Source organism: Sphaerodactylus townsendi, linkage group LG01 (assembly GCF_021028975.2).
Source record: "Sphaerodactylus townsendi isolate TG3544 linkage group LG01, MPM_Stown_v2.3, whole genome shotgun sequence".
NCBI lineage: Eukaryota > Metazoa > Chordata > Lepidosauria > Squamata > Sphaerodactylidae > Sphaerodactylus > Sphaerodactylus townsendi.
The window spans coordinates 10,233,756-10,254,973 of record NC_059425.1 but is presented as its reverse complement, the minus strand read 5'-3'; the positions used below and the strand labels follow the sequence as shown (position 1 = coordinate 10,254,973).

The 21,218-nt window shown below is 51.9% G+C and overlaps 1 protein-coding gene across 1 annotated transcript in view; it reads right to left on the bottom strand.

Annotated features, from left to right (window-relative positions):
• The window catches only part of ZNF687 (zinc finger protein 687), a 45,893-nt gene extending 26,049 nt beyond the window's left edge, over positions 1–19,844 (bottom strand). The window contains exon 1 of the mRNA XM_048503731.1: positions 19,697–19,844. The gene's annotated coding sequence lies outside the window, so the exon portion shown is untranslated. The remainder of the gene's footprint in view (positions 1–19,696) is intronic.
• Positions 19,845–21,218: the final 1,374 nt, after the last annotated feature.

Below are 21,218 nucleotides of genomic sequence, written 5' to 3'. Positions count from 1 at the left end.
AAGCTGCTCCTGTTGAAATTCCACCACACAGCTACTGGGAAAAAAGCACAACAGCCCAGCCGGGCAGGACAGAAAGGACTGGCAGCCTTCACTGGCCTCCTGTATGGTTCAGGATTCACACAAAGAGGCTGTAGGACGATGCTACCTACCTCAGGACAAAAGGCACAGGTGGATATAGAAGAAGAAGAGTTTGGATTTATACCCCCCCTCCCTTTCTCTCCTATAAGGAGTCTCAAGGTGGCCTACAAGCTCCTTTCCCTTCCTCTCCCCATAACAGACACCTTGTCAGGTAGGTGGAGCTGAGAGAGTTCAGAGAGAACTGTGACTAGCCCAAGGTCACCCAGAAGGAATGTAGGAGTGATGAAACACATCCGGTTCACCAGATAAGCCTCTGCCACTCAGGTGGAGGAGTGGGGAATCAAACCCGGTTCTCCAGATGAGAATCCACCTGCTCTTAACCACCACACCACACTGGAGGGAGTGGCAGTTTAGCATCAGGGCGCTAAGCTTCAGCACTAATAAAGATGTTTGGTAAAATGTATTTGCTTTCGTTTTATTTACTTCCCTCATCCCCTGCCTCTCTCCTCGCGGGGATCCAACGCAGCTCACACTGATCGCCTCTCCTCCATCTCTTCCTCTCAACAACATTGCAAGGAAGGCCAGGCTGAGCGCAGGTGTCCAAGGTCACCCAGCTTCCATGGCAGAGAAGGGATTTAAACCTGGGCCTCCCGGGTTCTAGACCGGGACTCTAACTGCTACGTAACACTGCCAACAAGGCAGGAGGAAGCCAAGTTTCCAAGGAGGCGAGGGTTTGCAGGGCAAAAAATACTGGGCGGGAGGGGAACAGCGAAAGAAGAAGCGAGGAAAAGAGTCACCAGGAGAGAGGGGGATGTTATCCCCAGTGAATAAATCAGTGGTGGCGAACCTATGGCACGGGCGCCAGAGGTGGCGCTCAGAGCCCTCTCTGTGGGCACGAGCAAACAGATCCCCCCCCCCCCCATCTAGGCTGGCCTGGGCAGCTGGTCTCGATTATTAGCATGAAATCTAAGACCTAGTTTTGGGGAAGCAGAGCAGGTAACCCTGTGAAGCACCCACTGATTTTCAAGTGAAGAACTAAAGCGCGATCCTTTACCTGGGAGTAAGCTCGGTTGCTGGCAATGGGGCTTGCTTCTGAGTAAACCCTCCTAGGGTCGTGATTCCCCCGTTGCAAGAGTTGCACGGTTGCTTCAAAGCAAAGCCGCCAACTACCACCGAGCTTACTCCTGAGTAACGCACGCCTCGGAGCCAACCGTTTTTTTCTAAATGAAAACCTCAGTATTCAGGTTAAATTGCCATGTTGGCACTTTGCGATAAAAAAGTGGGTTTTGGATTGCGGTTTGGGCCCTCGGTCTCAAAAAGGTTTGCCACCACTGGAATCAATCAACGATTTATTTACGGTCATTGACCAGCAAGGTACAAAAGATTCAAAATCACAAAAATTGCAGAGATTACAAAATACAAATTAAAACAGATAATAAAATGCAGCTAACGGGCATCGGAAAATTCAAGACATAAGCACAAATGAATGAACAGAATGTCCAGCTAATAATAAATAAAAATTAGCTGGAGCAGTGTGGGGCCTTCCTGATTTTACTAGATATCCAGGCAAACTCGGCAACAGAGCGCGTTAGATGTTTATTTGTACCAGACAGCTGCATTTTAATCTTTTCTTTCTTAGCCCCAAAGGGTCATGAGGTATCCCCAGTGCTTGAGGCAAGCAAAGAGGATGGCGGGAAGGCCGAGCGCCTCTCGAACACAGAACTCACCTGACAATGTCAGATCCTGGAGAGCAAAGGCCTAAGTGGGCGGGGAAATCAAAGGAAGGGGGGGGGTGTGAAGTGGCTGAACATAGGGGAAGCGCCTGGAACCAGCTGCTGCTCGGAGGCAAAGGAAGCATCCTCACCTTCCCGGCATGATCTCATGAGGTCAGGTCTCAAGGGGGACAGCTGCGAGGGAAGGGGTGGAAAACAACACCCAATCCCCCCCCCCCGTCGCCCCATGGGAGTCCAGCCCCCGCCCTGGCAACTCTCGTCTCTGCCTCCAATCGCCTGCCTGCCCCCCCCCCCCAATTAGCAGGCGGCAGCTCAGCTTTTGCCATCTGCCAGCGAGGGCTCGAGATTCGGCACAGCCCTGCCAAGCCACCTCGCGAAAAGGATTCGCGAGGGCGGGGAAGGAAACGGCGGGATCCACTCCCAAAACGAGGGCTGCCCACTGTGGGTTGGGGAATTCGGGAGGTTTGTGGGGCGTAACCTGCGGAGGTTAGAGTTTCACGAAAGGAGGGAGAATATCAGGGGTTTGGGGGTGAGCGCCCCCTCCAACGCCGCCTGGAGAGGAACCGTAATTCCTGGAGAGCGCCGGAAGAAGAGTTGGGTTTTTTACCCCGCTGTTTCTATCTTTAAGGCATCTCAAAGTGGCTCACTATCGCCTTCCCTTCCCCTCCCCACAACAGACACCTTGTGAGGCAGGTGAGGCTGAGAGGGTCCGGAGAGAACTGGAACCGACCCGAGACTACCCGGCAGAAATGTAGGAGCGGGGGAAGCAAATCCAGTTCACCAGATAAGAGTGCACCACTCACGTGGAGGGGGTGGGGGAATCGAACCTGGTTCTCCAGATTAGAGTGGCGCAGGAGGTTAAGAGCTCGTGTATCTAATCTGGAGGAACTGGGTTTGATTCCCAGCTCTGCCGCCTGAGCTGTGGGGAGTACTTATCACCAGAATTCAGATTAGCCTGTACACTCCCACACCGCCAGCTGGGTGAGCCCTTGGAGGCTAAGTCACAGTTCTTTTGGAGCTCTCTCAGCCCCACCTACCTACACAGGGGTGTTTTACGGTGGCCAGAGTGGGGAAGAGGCAAAGGGAGATTGTAAAAGCCTTGCTTGAGTCTCCTGCAGGAGAGAAAGGGGGGGGGGATATAAATCCAAACTCTTCTTCTTCAACCATGCTGGGTCCCACAAGGAGGTTGGTAGCCCTCTCCAAGGCACTGACTAGCCACCAGAGGAGGACACTGTGAGATCGGGGCGGGGTGGGTGTAAGGACCCCTCCTAATGCCCACACTCACATCTTGCTTGCAGGGTTGGCACACCCAACCCAAGGTGAGCATTTTGGCTCAGGGGTCACCAGCGGCAAACCAAGAACTGCTCTGTCCATTTAAACAGGAGGGGGGCAGATCCAGGAAGAAACTTCCAAATATCTGCCCTGTGCTTCAATATGGCTCAGGGGCTGGCATTATCACAGGGGGAGGCTCCCGAACCCCTCGCCCGACATATGAGGCTCACAGCACAAGCCCACTTGCAGAGATCTTCGCATTCTGATTGGAAGCCAGCGTGGGGTAGTGGTTAAGAGCAGGTGGATTCTAATCTGGGGGACCAGGTTCGATTCCCCGCTCCTCCACCCGAGTGGAAGACTTATCTGGTGAACAAGACGTGTTTCCGCGCACTCCTACAGGATGACCACAGTTCTCTCAGAACTCTCTCAGCCCCACCTCACAAAGTGTCTGTCGTGAGAGGGGAAGGGCAAGGATTCTGGTGGGTTTTCCGGGCTGTGTGGCCGTGGTCTGGTGGATTTTGTTCCTAACGTTTAAGCCTGCATCCTGTGGCTGGCAAAAAAAAATGCTTCAGAGGGGTATCACAGAGAAAAGGCTGTTTCACACTGTGAAATTGTTTCTCTGTGATACACCTCTGAAGATGCCGGCCACAGATGCAGGCGAAACGTTAGGAACAAAATCCACCAGACCACGGCCACGCAGCCCGGAAAACCCACCAGAACCAGCTGAATCCGGCCGTGAAAGCCTTCGACAATACATTGAAGGGCAAGGAGTTTGTAAGCCCCTTTGAGTTTCCTTACAGGACAGAAGGGGGGGGGGGGGAATAAATCCAACTGTTCTTCTTCTAATATCCAGTCGGAATTGTTCTCCCCATAATTTGTACCCGTTGTTGCCAGTCCTGTCCTCCGCTGCCAATGGGAACAGCTCCCTGCAAACCGCAAAATGACAGCTCCTCGAATACTTCAAGAGAGCAATCATGTCCTTCCTTAGTGTCCTCTTCTATGGACTGAATACCCCCAAATTCCTTGATCAGGAAGTAGTACCGGTAAAGTGACAGGTCTACACTTCCATATTGCTGCCCAGAAGGATGCTCTATACAACTTAGAACAGTGGTGGCGAACCTTTTCGAGACCGAGTGCCCAAATTGCAACCCCAAACCCACTTATTTATCGCCAAGTGCCAACACGGCCATTTAACCTGAATGCTGAGGTTTTAGTTCAGAAAAAACGGTTGGCTCCGAGGCGTGCATTACTCGGGAGTAAGCTTGGTGGTAGTCGGTGGCTTTGCTTTGAAGCAACTGTGCAACTCTTCCAATGGGAGAATCATGACCCTAGGAGGTTTTACTCAAAAGCAAGCCCCATTGCCAGCAACTGAGCTTACTCCCAGGTAAAGGATCGCAGCTTTGAAGTTCTTTGCACTTGAAAAATCAGTGGGGTTTAACAGTGCTTAACAGGGTTACCTACACTACTTCCCCAAAACTAGGTCTTAGGTTTAATGCGCTAATAATCCAAGCTTCCAGTGGCCCCAGGCCAGCCTAGATGTGTGTGTGTGGGGGGGGGAGGGCTCTGTTTGCACGATGCCCACAGAAAGCACTCTGGAGTGCCACCTCTGGCACCCGTGCCACAGGTTCGCCACCACTGACTTAGAATAATAAGAGTTGGAAGAGACTCCCAAGGGCCATCAAGTCCAGCCCCCTGCAATGCAGGAAGACACAATCAAAGCACTCCTGACAGATGGCCGTCCAGCCTCTCTTTAAACACCTCCACCGCACTCTGAGGCAGCGCGTTCCACTGTCCAACAGCCCTTTCGGCTTTCCTGGGTGCCGCGTCACACCAAATCAACGCCAAATTACAGCCAGAGAAGCGGAACTTCCCTGGCATCCAGAGGGACGTCCTTGTTTTCAGCCGGGACCTGTGGCTACCCAGGGGCTACCTGGTGGGGGCATTTGAATTTAAATAGAAAGCTGCGGCTACGAGGAAATCGTCCCACTGAAAGGCCCAAGGGCACGCCTCCTCCTGACCCAGAATTTCCCCTTCGAGGATTGAAAACTTAAGTGTTGCATTGTGGGGTTACTGCATGACAATGCCAGCCTGGAGGGAGGAAATCTATCCGTTGTGTTTAGGGTATTGCAATTAACAATGAGCCTCCATTCCTTCCAGGGTGTTTTTTTAAAGGGGGGGGGGGTGGACATTGGGGAAAAAACCTCTCCTGGCAGAGATTGGAAACTTGTTCTCAAGAAGGAGAGTTTGGCTTTCTACCCCACCTTTCTTGCAGTGGTGACGAACCTTTGGCACTCCAGATGTTATGGACTACAATTCCCATCAGCCCCTGCCAGCATGGCCAATTGGCCATGGGAATTGTAGTCCATAACATCTGGAGTGCCAAAGGTTCGCCACCACGGCTCTAAGGCGTCTCAAGGCAGCTTACAAGCTTTTTCCCTTCCTCTCCCCTCAACAGACACCTTGTGAGGCAGGTGAGGCTGAGAGTCCTGAAAGGACTGGCCCAAGGTCACCCAGCAGGCTTCATGTGGAAGAGTGGGGAAACAAACCCAATTCTCTGGATTAGAGTCCACCACAATTGATAACACTACATGCGAAAGGGATCTGGGAGTCTTAGCAGACCACAAACCGAACATGAGTCAGCAGTGTGATGCGGCAGCCAAGAAAGCCAATGCGATTCCGGGCTGTATCAATAGGAGTCTAGTGTCTAGATCAGTGGTTCTCAACCTTCCTGATGCCGCAACCCTTTAATACAGTTCCTCATGCTGTGGTGACCCCAATCCTAACATTTATCCATTTTACAGATGGAGAACACTGATGCAGAGAGTCTTACGCGACCCCTGCGAAAGGGTAGTTCAACCCCCAAAGGGGTCGCGACCCACAGGTTGAGAACCACTGGTCTAGGTGGAGGGATGTAATTGTACCTCTGTATTCTGAATTGGTTAGACCTCACCTGGAATATTGTGTACAATTCTGGGCACTTCAATTCAAGAAGGATATTGACAAGCTGGAATGGGTCCAGAGGAGCGCAACCAAATCGGTCAAAGGTCTGGAATGCATGCCTTGCAAGGGGAGACTTAGGGAGCTGGGGATGTTTAGTTCAGTGGAGAGAAGGTGAAGAGGTGACATGATAGCCATGTTTAGATTGCTGAAGGGATGTTATGTTGGTGAGGGAGCAAAGTTTGTTTTCTGCTGCTCCAGAGGCTAGGACCAGGAGTCATGGGTTCAAAGTGAAGGAACAGAGATTCTACCTAAACCTAGGTAGGATGTTGTAGCTTAGGTGGTTTTGGGGTTGTAAAATTAATAGGAAGCTGCCATCTGCTTTTTCTTTCTTTATATCAGGTTAAATAGAATGTTGTTCGTTTTGTGACGGCCTATGACCATGGTGGCGAACCTTTGGCAATCCAGATGTTGTGGACTACAATTCCCACCAGCCCCTGCCAATTGGCCATGCTGGCAGGGGCTGATGGGAATTGTAGTCCATAACATCTGGAGTGCCAAAGGTTCGCCACCACTGGCCTATGATATTGCTATGCAATGATGTTTATTGTAGATTTAGGTTGGGAATGGCTGTTGTGATATTATTATGTTATTGACATGGCTATTGTACTATTGTTGTTGAGACTGTCATGCTATTGTTAGATTATTATGTGTTTGTTGCTATGAAATGTTCTGCTGATGCTGTTGTAAGTGCCTTGATCTGTTATTAGTTTGTTAACCTGATACTGATTCATTAAGTATTTACTGGATTATTGATTATTGTGGGGCTATTGTACTGGATTTGTTCTTACGTTTAGTCCGATTGTGTTATTATATTATTGTTACTTATTATGTTGTGCACTGTTCTGAGCCCTTCCGGGGAGGGCGGTATATAAATTAAATATTTAATCTAATCTAAACATTAGGAAGGAGCAGCAGTGGCGTAGGAGGTTAAGAGCTCGTGTATCTAATCTGGAGGAACCGGGTTTGATTCCCAGCTCTGCCACCTGAGTTGTGGAGGCTTCTCTGGGGAATTCAGATTAGCCTGTGCACTCCCACACATGCCAGCTGGGTGACCTTGGGCTAGTCACAGCTTCTAGGAGCTCTCTCAGCCCCACCTACCTCACAGGGTGTAAGTTGTGAGGGGGGAAGGGCAAGGCGATTGTAAGCCCCTTTGAGTCTCCTGCAGGAGAGAAAGGGGGGATAGAAATCCAAACTCTTCTTCTTCTTCTTCTGACAGTCAGAGCCGTTGGACAGTGGAATGCACTACCTTGGAGAGTGGTGGAGTCTCCTTCTTTGGAGGTTTTTAAAGAGAGGTTGGATGGCCATCTGTCAGGAGTGCTTTGATCGTGTGTTCCTGCATGGCAGGTGGATTGGACTTGATGGCCCTTCCAACTCTATGATTCTATGAGGAGTAGGGAATCAAACCACATTCGCTGGATTAAAGTCCACCTCTCTTAACCACTGTATCACGCCGGCTTTCAAGCCCTCCAGGAGACAGGACCACATCTTTGAAGGGACGTCTTCTTCCAGATGTCCCTGTGTACCAACCATGGTTGGCAAGCAGCCATCTTGTTGGCTGTTCCGCTACTTAGGTTGGCCCGTCTGGCATGGACCAGAACCCAGGTCTTTTCTGATCGTGGAACGGGCTCCACAGAGAAGTGAAAGGATCCTTAAAGATCTTCTGGAGCTGCTAAATCGGCAGGCATCTTTTAAGGGGTGGGGAAGGGAGGAAATCTTTGGGGCTGGCTGCTTTATTTTTGGTTCTAGCCGAGGGCGTTTTGAAGTCTTATTTCAAGTTGCTTCGCCCCAAGAGGAAAGCCAGGACAGCAATGTATTAATAAGACAGCTCGGCCTCCGGGGGCTTCTGCCTGCCACCGCTCATGACTTGCTCGGCCTGACCGGAAGCTACTCCGCAGATGTCACCAGGAGCCCACGTGACAGTCCAAACTGCAGTGCGAAGGGGTGCAAACTTGCCCCTTCTCCCCTGCAAGGAGACTCAAAGGGGCTGACAATCTCCTTTCCCTTCCCCCCACCCCCAACAACAAACACCCTGTGAGATAGGTGGGGCTGAGAGAGCTCCAAAGAACTGTGACTAGCCCAAGGTCACCCAGCTGGCGTGTGTTGGAGTGCACAAGCTAATCTGGTTCACCAGATAAACCTCCACAGCTCAAGTGACAGAGCCGGGAATCAAACCCAGTTCTCCAGATTGGAGTGCACCTGCTCTTGACCACGACACCACGCTGGCTCGTAGGGCACAAACGTCTCACGGCACCTCTCAAATTGCCCCGCACCGAGAACCAGGCACAGGGCAGAGCGCAAGATTGTGCCAGGGCCCGCTCGGATTTGGGCCCTCCTGCTTCACAGGTGAAAACTGGAAACTACCACACAAAAAAACAAAAACCACAACCCCCCGCCGGTTCCAGAGGCACAGAAAGCTGCCTTCCCCCGAGGCTGCCAATCTGGACATCAACCAGATTACAATTTATCTGCAGACAACCGAGATCAGTTCTCCTGGAAAAGAGGAGGAGGAGGAGATTATACCCTGCCTTTCTCTCCTGTAAGGAGACTCAAAGGTGGTTTACCAGCTCCTTTCCCTTCCTCTCCCCACAACAAACACCTTGTGAGGAAGGTGGGGCTGAGAGAGTTCAGAGAGGACTGTGACTAGCCCAAGGTCACCCAGTAGGCTTCACGCGGAGGAGTGGAGAAACACATCTGGTTCACCAGATAAGCCTCTGCCACTCAAGTGGAGGAGTGGGGGGAGGGTTCTCCAGGTTAGATTCCACCTGCTCTTAACCACTATACCACATTGCCCTCTTTTGGAGGTCAGGCAAGACTCTAAGGCAGGGGTCTGCAACCTGCGGCTCTCTAGATGTTTATCGACTACAAATCCCATCAGACCCTGCTAGCATGGCCAATTGGCTGATGGGAATTGTAGTCCATGAACATCTGGAGAGCCACAGGTTGCAGACCCCTGCTCTAAGGTGTTACAGCTGGCTGAGACCCCTCCCCAAACCCTTCCCTGCCCAGTCCACCCCAAAACCCCCAGGGATTTCCCCAGCCAGAATTACCCACCCTCCCTCGTTCCTGGAGGCCCCTCAGCCTGGCTCCAGCTCTTCAGGGTCTTTTCGGCCTTCCCAGCAGCCCTGGGGTTGAACCAGAGACCAGGTGACCTGATCCTGTCGCCCACTCTCCGCCCAGTCTACCACGCAGGGTCGTTGTGAGGGCAAAACGGAGGAGAAAACTGTGAGCTGCTTTTGGTCCCCCACTGGGAAGACAGGCAGGATACAAATGAAGTAAACAACTAAGGCATTCTCCGGCCTGATGTAGCTGCGATGCTGGCAAGGAGCTGCCACGTGGCACGTGGCACTCTTGTAGCATCTGCCCTTTCCCCTGAGCAAACTGCTTTGCAGGCAACGGCCCAGTTTAAGTGAGATACCCACAGAGAACAAAGTCCCACTGGAGCCGGCTGCTGCCTTGCCAATCTGGGCCATGCAGGTCTTCCTCTTTTATTGTTATTATTATTTATTACATTTCTAGACCACCCACCCCCTCCTCCTCCTGACATAGCGGTTAAGAGCAGGTGCATTCTAATCTGGAGAACTGGATATGACTCCCCACTCTGCCACTTGGGCTGTGGAGGCTTATCTGGTGAACCAGATTAGCTTGCGTGCTCCCACACATGCCAGCTGGGTGACTTCGGGCTAGTCACAGTTCTTTGGAGCTCTCTCAGCCCCACCCACCTCACAGGGTGTTTGTTGTTGGGGGCGGGGGAAGGAAAAGGAGATTGTAAGCCCCTTTGAGTCTCCTTGCAGGGGAGAAAGGGGGATATAAATCCAAACTCTTCTTCTTATAGAAATGTTGCTTGTAAGCTCCTTGGGGCAGGCGACAGCTGCCTTTGCTCGCAACACCCTTTAAAGCACCCCATTTAGCAACAGCAATACAACAGTCCTATCAAGAGAGACCCCAGGCACCAGGGCAGGTGATCTTGATGACACAGATTGGAACACATAACAACAGAGGAGGAATACAGTGTGCAACAACAAAGAAGAAGAGTTTTGGACTTATATCCCCCCTTTCTCTCCTGTAGGAGACTCAAAGGGGCTTACAATCACCTTGCCCTTCCCCCCTCACAACAAACACCCTGTGAGGTGGGGGGGGGGGCTGAGAGAGCTCCGAGAAGCTGTGACTAGCCCAAGGTCACCCAGCTGGCATGTGTGGGAGTGCACAGGCTAATCTGAATTCCCCAGATAAGCCTCCACAACTCAAGCGGCAAAGCTGGGAATCAAACCTGGTTCAGATCAGAGTGCACCTGCTCTGAACCACTACGCCACTGCTGCTCTTAGCCACTACGCCACTGCTGCAAAAGGGCTTACAAGTTCCTTCCTCTCCCCACAACAGACACCTTGTGAAATAGTGGGGGCTGAGAGAGTTCTGAGAGAATGCAGGAGAACGGAAACACATCTGGTTCACCAGATAAGCCTCTGCCACTCAGGTGGAGTCATAGGGAATCAAACCTGGTTCTCCAGATTGGAATCCACCTGCCCTTAACCACTACACCAGTGTGCAAAATGCTAGCAGCGGTGCCTTTCTCCTGCTTTATAGTTTCCCCACCTTTCCCTCTCTTCGCCACCCCAGACAAGATCAAGGGTGGGAATTGCACCCAACGGACGAAAGCTCAGCCCTTGAGTCAGATTCTGGGGTCTGTTGAGAAGACCACCACCTGCACCTATAGACTCCACAATACCACCTGCACCTATGGACTTCATATGGACTCCACAACAGCCCTTCAGACCTTTGCAGCGCAGAGTTTCAGTCACTCAACGCACTAGATATTTTCTTTTAGAACCTCTTATCTCCAGCCTTAATAAGAGTTAAGATCTTCTAGAGAGGCCTCCATTATGGGCCATTCAACACACACGGCAAAGATTGTCATGCCCTTATATAAAGCCGTGGTGCGACCGCACTTGGGAGTCCTGTGTTCAGTTCTGGTTGCCGCATCTCAAAAAGGATATTGAGGAGATAGAAAAAGTGCCGAGAAGGGCAACGAGGATGATTGAGGGACTGGAGCACCTTCTCTAAGAGGAGAGGCTGCAGCGTTTGAGACTCTTTAGTTTGGAGAGGAGACGTCTGAGGAGGGATAGGATTGAAGTATATACAATTATGCATGGGGTAGAAAATGTTGACAGAGAGAAATTTTTCTCTCTTTCTCACGATACTAGAATCAGGGGGCATTCATTGAAAATGCTGGGGGGAAGAATTAGGACTAATAAAAGGAAACACTTCTTCACGCAACGTGGGATTGGTGTTTGGAATATGCTGCCACAGGAGGTGGTGATGGCCACTCACCTGGATAGCTTTATAAAGGGGCTTGGACAGATTTATGGGGGAGAAGCCGATCTAAGGCTACCAATCTTGATCCTCCTTGATCTGAGGTTGCAAAGGCCTTAACAGACCAGGTGATCGGGAGCAACAGCCGCAGAAGGCCATTGCGTTCACCTCCTGCAGGTGAGCTCCCAAAGGCACCTGGTGGGCCACTGCGAGTAGCAGAGAGCTGGACTAGATGGACTCTGGTCTGATCCAGCTGGCTTGTTCTTATGGTCTTATGTTCTTATGTTCACACACCCCAAGCGGTTACTGGGGAGAGCTCCTTCCCCGTCATGGGTCCCCTCCAAAATTAGTCAGGGACCAGCACCAAACACTCTCCAACTTTTAAAGGAAGGCGAGTTCTTCACTCACCCTCGCTGACGCGGCTGCATCGCCTGCAATTATTATTTCGTAAACATCGGGGAAGCGTCACAGTTAAAAGACAGGTCAGAAGCAGATTTTAAAAGTAAATCAACACAGAGCCGGACGTGCCGGCATTCGCTCATCCTCCTCTCTGGCTAGGCCAGCCCTCCTGCCGCTCCCGCCAGCTTCCAACTCGCAGCAAAATCCAGCCTGTGCCCCCCCCCCTGGAGCTAACCCTATGCTCGCAAGGGAGGGACCACATGGGGCGCTGGCTGGACTAGGAGTGGGGAGACCTGGGTTCAAACCTTACCCACCTGGGAAGTTATAAAACAGTGGTGGCGAACTTATGGTACGGGTGCCAGAGGTGGCACTCAGAGTCCTCTCTGTGGGCACGTGCAAACAGAGTTGCCCCCACCCCCACACACACCTAAGACCTAGTTTTGGGGAAGCAGTGTAGGTAACCCTGTTAAGCACTGTTAAACCCCACTGATTTTCATGCGAAGAACTTAAGCGCGATCCTTTACTTGGAAGTAAGCTCGGTTGCTGGCAATGGGGCTTGCTTCTGAGTAAACCCTCCTAGGGTCGTGATTCACCCGTTGGAAGAGTCACACGGTTGCTTCAAAGCAAAGCCACCGACTACCACCGAGCTTTCTCCTGAGTAACGCACGCCTCGGAGCCAACCGTTTGTCCTAAACTAAAACCTCAGCATTCAGGTTAAATTGCCGTGTTGGCACTTTGCGATAAATAAACGGGTTTTGGGTTTCAATTTGGGCACTCAGTCTCGAAAAGGTTCGCTATCACTGTTATAAAAGATCTAGGAGGGCAGTTTTATACAAGAAGCAGGATTGCAACCTGTGACGCTGTTGTTGCCTGTGCGGGCCGGTCCTGACTGCATTGTGTTCTATATTTGCAATTCATTTTGTGTGTGTGTGTGTGGGGGGATTATGATAACACATCTGACATTTTTGGGCATTCTTTCAAAATTCAGAAAGAGCCAGCATGGGGTAGTGGTTAAGAGCGATGGACTCAAATCTAGAGAACTGGGTTTGTTTCCACACTCCAGCACATGAAGCCTGCTGAATGACCTTGAGTCACTCACAGATCTCTCTGAGAACAGTGTGCCAGCGTGGAGCAGTGGTTAAGAGCAGTGGACTCTAATCTGGAGAACCAGGTTTGATTCTCCACTCCTGCACATCAGTGGGGGACTCTTATCTGCTGAACCAGGTTTGTTTTCCCGCTCCTACACATGAAGCCTGCTGAGTGACCTTACTCACTGATCTCTCTGAGAACAGTGTGCCAGCGTGGTGTAGTGGTTAAGAGCAGTGGACTCTAATCTGGAGGACCAGGTTTGATTCTGCACATGAGTGGGGGACTCTTATCTGCTGAACCAGGTTTGTTTTCCCGCTCTTACACATGAAGCCTGCTGAGTGACCTTGAGTCACTCACTGATCTCTCGGAGAACATTGTGCCAGCGTGGTGTAGTGGTTAAGAGCAGTGGACTCTAATCTGGAGAACCAGGTTTGATTCTCCACTCCTGCACATGAGTGGGGGACTCTTATCTGCTGAACCAGGTTTGTTTCCCCGCTCCTACACATGAAGCCTGCTGAGTGACCTTGGGCCAGTCCCAGTTCATTCAGACCTCTCTCAGCCCCACTGACCTCACAAGGTGCCTGTTGTGGGGAGAGGAAGGGAAAAGAGTTTGTAAGCCACCTTCAGACTCCTTACAGGAGAGAAAGATGGGGTATAAATCCAAACTCATCTTCTGGTAATCCAAGTCCCGCTGCACTGTTCGTTGGCCATCTCGTGCTGTTTGAGAGCAGAGCCTCATGCCGTGCGATCCGCTTTGTGTCTCAGGGAGAAAGGCAAGCAAATAAATCAGGGACCAGTTGTTCGCACTCTGAAAAGCTGCTGTGAGGACAAAATGGAGGTCAGCTACACAGTCTTGTCTCCAAACAGTCTGGGTGGGATAAAACAGTGACCCAGACAACAGATAGGCTTGGGGGGGGGAGGGGTTTCCCAAGCAACACACCTCTCCTGCGCAACAGAAGCAAGAAAGAAGATGATGAGTTTGGATTTAAGGAGACACAAGGTGGCTTATAAGCTCCTTTCCCTTCCTCCCCCCACAACAGACACCTGGTGAGGCAGGTGGGGCTGAGAGGGTCCTGAGAGAACTGTGACCAGCCCAAGGTCACCCAGCAGGAATGTGGGAGTGTGGAAACACATCTGGTTCCCCAGATAAGCCTCTTCCACTCAGCTGGAGGAGTGGGGAATCAAACCCAGTTCTCCAGATTAGACCACACCTGCTCTTCACCACCACACCACGCTGAATAGTCACTTCAAGGCAACCAACCAGGAAAATGTTTGTAAAAGCAGGAACTGATTTTTCTTTAGGGCCGGCTCCACTTCTGGCAGCTTACTTGGAAGACCGTGCCGAGCGCAACATCCACAGATTGTAAGACAGTCTGGGGCGGTTTTCAAAGGTTGTTTACAAATTCAAACGGAGGCCGGCCGTCTCCGCAGAGGCAGCAAGCTGTAATGGCGAGATTATAGGACTAGGAGCTGAGAAAACCAAGTACGAATCCCCGCTCTGCCATGGAAGTTTGCTTCCTTGGCCTAGTCACACACCCTCAGATTAACCAACCTCACATGGTAGTTGTGGATATAAATGGAGAAGGGAACGAGAACTGCTTTAGGTCTCTGCACTGGAGAGAAAGGCAAGTTACAAACAAACAAACAAATAAAAATACTGGTGGACAAATGGAGGAAGAAGAAGAAGAAGAAGAAGAAGAAGAAGAAGAAGAAGAAGAAGAGGAGGAGGAGGAGGAGGAGGAGTTTGGATTTATATCCCCCCTTTCTCTCCTGCAGGAGACTCAAAGGGGCTTACAATCTCCTTGCCCTTCCCCCCTCACAACAAACACCCTGTGAGGTAGGTGGGGCTGAGAGAGCTCCGAGAAGCTTTGACTAGCCCAAGGTCACCCAGCTGGCGTGTGTGGGAGTGCACAGGCTAATCTGAATTCCCCAGAGAAGCCTCCACAGCTCAGGCGGCAGAGCGGGGAATCAAACCCGGTTCCTCCAGATTAGATACACGAGCTCTTAACCTCCTACGCCATTGCTGCTCCCCGAGCACGTGGCAACTATCCCTGCTGCATCTCCACAAATGAAGGGATATCAGACGGGCACAGTTTTGAACTCGGGTATCTCTGAATGTCACAGAAGTAAGCGCCACCTTCCAGTGGTCAGAACACAACACTCAGATGCCACAAACCTTGACACAGAAGCCCCCCAAAACAGCGAGAGATTCCAACCACAGCTGCCCCGTGGCTGCCACGGCATAGTCTGGCAAGCGATTAGATTCCAGCGTCTTTAACAGAATTAAGTCTCAACCATCTGCTAACTTCTGCACAGGCGCCGGGGCAGAGCCGAGCTGGGGGAAAACATCGCATGCAAATAAAAGAGAGACCATGGGGCTCGAAATGGGAGCTGATCTCGAAACTGCAGACCAGCCCAAATGCTGACGCTATACAGGGGAACAACATGAGGGGTCTCGAAAATCCGCCTCGGCCCCCCAAGCCAAATTCTAAAAGCCAGGACACGCTGGCAGCAGGGTCTAAGGGTGAACCTTTGCAGGGACTGTACCACCTGCAGTTGCTGGTGAGAAACAATACAACTGATGGTCCACGTTTCTGACTAAATCACTGAAAGCAGAAAGGCCAGTACGAAGGATCAAGCCAACGTTCCCCTTGAGGCAAGGTTCCTCTAGATCAGGGGTCTGCAACCTGTGGCTCTCCAGATGTTCATGGACTACAATTCCCATCAGCCCCTGCCACCATGGCCAATTGCTGTCATTTATAAGACATGAACCATGAACATCTGGGGGGGCATAGGTTGGCCACCACTGCCCTAGGCGTTGCCAGGTTGACTGCCTTTGAACGTGGAGGTTCCATTTAGTCCCAGTGGCTTAAGAAGAAGGGGAGGAGGAGCAATACTTCAACCAATAATAAATTGGAATGCACGAATGACCTTACATGAATTATGTAATTATGTAAGTGTACATGGGATTGGGCTTCTATTTTGAAAACTGTAAAGACAAATAGGATGTATGTATTTGAATATACGTTGGCCATGGTGGCAGGGGCTGATGGGAACTGCAGTCCATGAACATCTGGAGAGCCACAGGTTGCAGACCCCTGATCTAGATGCAGAGGTTATTACCCACCATGTAATGGTAAAAAGTCTTGGATTCCGTGCCCTACGCTACGAGGAGCAATTTAGGGAGCTGGAGATGTTTAGTCTGGAGAAGAGAAGGTTAAGGGGGGGTCATAATAGTCATGTTTAAACATTTGAAGGGATGACATGTTGAAGAGGGAGCAAGCTTGTTTTCCGCTGCTGTTCAGACTAGGACAGGAAGGAAGGAAGGAAGGAAGGAAGGAAGGAAGGAAGGAAGGAAGGAAGGAAGGAAGGAAGGAAGGAAGGAAGGAAGGAAGGAAGGAAGGAAGGAAGGAAGGAAGGAAGGAAGGAAGGAAGGAAGGAAGGAAGGAAGGAAGGAAGGAAGGAAGGAAGGAAGGAAGGGAGGGAGGGAGGGAGGGAGGGGGGGAGGGAGGGAGGGAGGGAGGAGGGATGGGGAGGGAGGAAGGGAGGGAGGGAGGGAGGGAGGGAGGAAGGAAGGGGGGGGGAGGGAGGGAGGGAGGAGGGAGGGAGGAAGGGAGGGAGGGAGGGAGGGAGGGAGGGAGGGAGGAAGGAAGGAAGGAAGGAAGGAAGGAAGGAAGGAAGGAAGGAAGGAAGGAAGGAAGGAAGGAAGGAAGGAAGGAAGGAAGGAAGGAAGGAAGGAAGGAAGGAAGGAAGGAAGGAAGGAATTCAAGATACAGGAACAGAGGTTCCACCTAAACATTAGGAAGAATTTCCTGACGGGGAAATGGCTGTTCAACAGTGGAATGGGCTGTCTCAGAGGGTGGTGGAGTCTCGTCCTCCGGAGGTTTTTAAACGGAGGCTGGATGGGCCATCTGTCATGAGTGCTTTGACTGTGTGTTTCTGCATGCCAGGGGGTTGGACTGGATGGCCCTTCTGGTATCTTCTAACTCTATGATTCTATGGGGAAAGAGGACTCGCTTCGTTCCTCTGCCAAGCACACTTTGACCAACAGGATCCAGCTAGCACAGCCGTGGTTTTGGAATTGCTCACAGATCTAGGGCAGCTAGAAGAATGTGCAGTCATGAGACTCTATCTGCCACCCAGCACAGATGACTAGTCTCGACAAGACCAATACTGGACCCAAGAGAACGGCTCCTCCTTCCCCAAAGAGGCAGAAACATCTTTTGGTTGGGGAAAAATCAAGCTATTTCAGTATCCTAGGATAAACAGAGGACTGCAAAGGAGTCGATCCATTTCCTTTACCTTCACGAGCACTAGGGCCGTGGTGGCGAACCTTTGGCACTCCAGATGTTGTGGACTACAATTCCCATCAGCCCCTGCCAGCATGGGCAATTGACCATGCTGGCAGGGGCTGATGGGAATTGTAGTCCATAACATCTTGAGTGCCAAAGGTTCACCACCAGGGCACTAGGACAATTAATTGCTACCTCCCAAATATGGCAACTTCCCACAAATAATTTTAATTGGGGGGGGGTGGGGAGGAAACGGACATGAGACATAATTCTTCAAAGTTGGGTTGAGTTTGTAGCGACTTCCTGGTGTTACATGTATATTAATCTCCTCCCAAGGGAAAGTTCCCAATTCCCATGCAGAAATTTTGGAGGATGGGGAACCCTGACATTGAAATGCACGCAGGCTGTTTATTAGAATGCCAGACCAGGGCCAGGTTCGAAACCCCACCCTGCCACTGAAGTTTGCTCGGGCAACTCTGGGCCAGGCAAATGCTCAGCCTACTTTGCCTCCTCGCAGGGCTGTTGTGAGAAAACGGAGGAGGGGGAGGAGACATTCCAAAGCCACTTGGAGTCCCCATCAGAGGAGAAACGTGGGACATACGGACATAAACGACTGCAAACACGAAGACTGCCAAAATTATTTGCACTGAAGATTCACAGCCACCCCCCCCCACCCACCATTCTCAAAAATGTGGGTAGGGGGCTTCCTCCCACTCTTCCTCCAATTTGGGTGACTCCTGCCCCCCCAAATTGACCCCCCTTCTCTTAACACAGATGACACAGCCTAGCCTACTTCAAAGGGTTGTTGTGAGGAGGAAAAGGAGGCAAATTAAATATTTTTAAGGAACACACTCACATCACGTTCCACCAAAAAGCAGGGAAGTTCCCCAACGCACGCCCGTGCCTCGGTTTCCCGAAGCTACTGAAATTGCTCCCTGGGAATGCACAGAAGTCCCAGGTAACCCCCCCTCCCCCCAAGTATTTGCACCACCAAACTGGAAAGTCCTGGGGCAATTCCAACCTGGTCTACTTGGAAGCAAGTGCCATGTTATCCAGTGTGGCTGACTCCCAGGAAAGCATCCTTTGGGACTTGGATTTTCCCCGAGCTACTGAAATTGCCCCCCAGGTATGCGCAGAAGTCCCAGGTAATCCCACCACCCCCAAACTGGAACGTCACAGAGCAGCCCTGACCTGGTCTACTTGGAAGCAAGTGCCATGTTATCCAGTGTGGCTTACTCCCAGGAAAGAATCATTTGGGACTTGTTTTCCCAGGCTCCTGAAATTGCCCCCCAGGTATGCTCAGAAGTCCCAGGTAATCCCATCACCACCAAACTGGAACGTCACAGACCTGGTCTACTTGGAAACAAGTACCATGTTATCCAGTGTGGCTTACTCCCAGGAAAGCATCATTTGGGTTTCCCCAGGCTCCTGAAATTGCCCCCCAGGTATGCTCAGAAATCCCAGGTAACCCCACCACCCCCAAACTGGAACGTCACAGAGCATCCCTGACCTGGTCTACTTGGAAGCAAGTGCCATGTTATCCAGTGGGGCTGACTCCCAGGAAAGCATCATCCGGGCGGCATCCTCGGAGTGGCTCCTGCAAAACAGCTCTCTTGAAAGTGAGGCTGGACAACCGGCAGAGGCCATTCCCCCTTCACTCTCCCAGCATGCTTTGGGGGCAGATGGTATGTATGTGTGCGGGGGGGGGGGGGTTGGAGAACAACACAGCAAAAGCACTGAAGATTCACAGCCATCCACCCCCCACCCCCCATTCTCAAAAACCTGGGGAGGGGGCTTCCTCCTCTTTCTCCCATGGGGGGGGGGGCTCTCGCTCCCCAAATTGACCCTCCTTCCCTTACACAGATGCAGGGGAGGGGGGGGGGGGCAAGGCGAGGCACACCCCTGGCTCCCTGCCATTTTGGAAAGGGGGGGAGAAAAGAAGCCCCCCCTGGCTGGCAGTAGCCCCTCCCTCTTCCTAGACTCCCAGTTTTAGGTGGGGCCCCCCACCTAATTGTAAGTGGGGGGGGGGCACCTAGTTGTAAGAGCGAGGCCCCCTCCCACCCAAAGCCCATGATTTTTGGATTGGGGAGGAGGAACAGATCATTGCCCCCCCCCCATTTCAGAGGCCATCCCCATCAATCACCCCATCAATTCCCCCCCCCCCAATTTCTTCAATGGGTCCAACCCACAGGTCGTTTCCTTTTCCTGTGTTTTCTATGGGGGGGGGGATGTTACGAAGGCTCACTTATCTCGCTTGTTTTTTTGGGGGGGGGGATACCACAGTCGCCCCAAATGTGAACTACCTGCTTGGCCCCCCCTCAATCAACACCACTTGGGGGGGGGTCAATTTTTCCAACCTCCCCCTTATACACTCTGCCCCTCCCCCTCACCGAGCGCAACTGGGGGGGGCTTTTGAGGCTCTGGGGGGGGTGAATGTTACCCCCCCCCCGCAAGCCCCTCCCCCACCCGTGATTGGCAGCCGCGGGGGGCCTTGGGGGCAGGTCACGAGGAGGCCCCTCCCACTACCTGTAGCTCCGGTCCGTCTCTCGTCGCCGGCGGGTCCCAGGCGGGCGGGGGCGACCGGTCCTTCGGTGCCTCAACCCCAAGGCCCCTCTCCAGACTGCAGGGGCCTCCGCCTCCTCGGCCGCTTCCTGCTTCTCCCCGTCCCGGGCTTCGTTCTCCGATTGGCCCTGCCGCTTGCCAATCTAAGCGCGACCCCGGCTTTTCCGGCGCGCCATTGGGCTGTGAGCCTATCGCTCAAATGTAGCTCCGTTTCCCATTGGCTGGAGGATTCGGTCGCTGAAGAGACGTGCCCCTCCTCCTTTGGTGCCTTAAAGGCTAGAGAAGGGGGAGGAGTGAGGTTTTCTAGTCGCCTACAGCGTTCTGATTGGTCGGCTCACTCGCCACTCAACAGGTCGGCCAGCCTCGTCCACCCATCATTGGACGCCACTTTGAGGCTGGGTCTGAGGAGCGAAAGTAGCCGAGAAGCCGCCCTCACCCAATGCTGGTTGGCTATGAGAGTTGTCAATCTGTCAGGGGGATGCTACCTATGTGATTGAGATGCGTTCCCAGTTCAATGTAACTGTGGTGCTTCCATGCCTCATCACTACTGATCACTACTTCAGAGTCCGTTTATTGGCTTAAGGTTCCGAGACCTGACACAATCACAGGTCATTTCTTCTGCCCATTGGTCAACGGCAATGTCACTCGGCCGTTCACCCATCTTGGCATTTCAATTGGCTGAAATGACGAGAGAGGCTGTTCCCTAACCCCATTGGCTGGTTGGACACTGCCGCAGGTGTCCATTTGCTGAAGCCACCGGTCTCATAAATGAACTTCCCACAGAGGCTGGGCTGGGGCGGAGCCTCTGAGTATATTATGTGATTTCAATTGGGTATCACAACTGTCAATCGAACTCTTGCGCTTCTAATTCGGGAAAACCCCTGCCACTCTATAGTTCCTTCTCTCAATTCGTTTCCCTTTGATGATTTTGCTTCTCGCGTATTGGCTAAAAGGATTCTTAGAAGGCGGGCACTACTCCTCTCCTGCAAAATAATACGCCCGCCCTTATGGAATATTCTCCGCCAATGAGCAGCCCGAACTGATCCTGAGGTGCAGGTTGATTGGTCAAAATGAACGTCCCTCAAGTGGTCCTTTCAGCAAATAAGCCAAATTGGTGGAAAACACCAGGCGGCTGGGAATTCTGGGATAATAGGCTTCCAAGGAGGCAGCACGCAAAGGATTCTGGGAAAAGTGTTGTTTAAAACTTGGGAGGGCCAGACTGTGGAGGATTGTGGGTAATAGACTCTACTTGTGTGCAGTTGCCAACCTCCAGGTGGTGCCTGGAATTCTCCTGGAATTATAATTCTTCTCCAAATTATGAGAGGAAGGTGCCTCTATGGCACAGGTGTCAAACTCGTGGCCCTCCAGATGTTATGGACTACAGTTCCCATCATTCCCTGCCAGCTGGCAGGGGATGATGGGAACTGTAGTCCATAACATCTGGAGGCCCACGAGTTTGACACCTATGCTCTATGGCCTTGGTGGT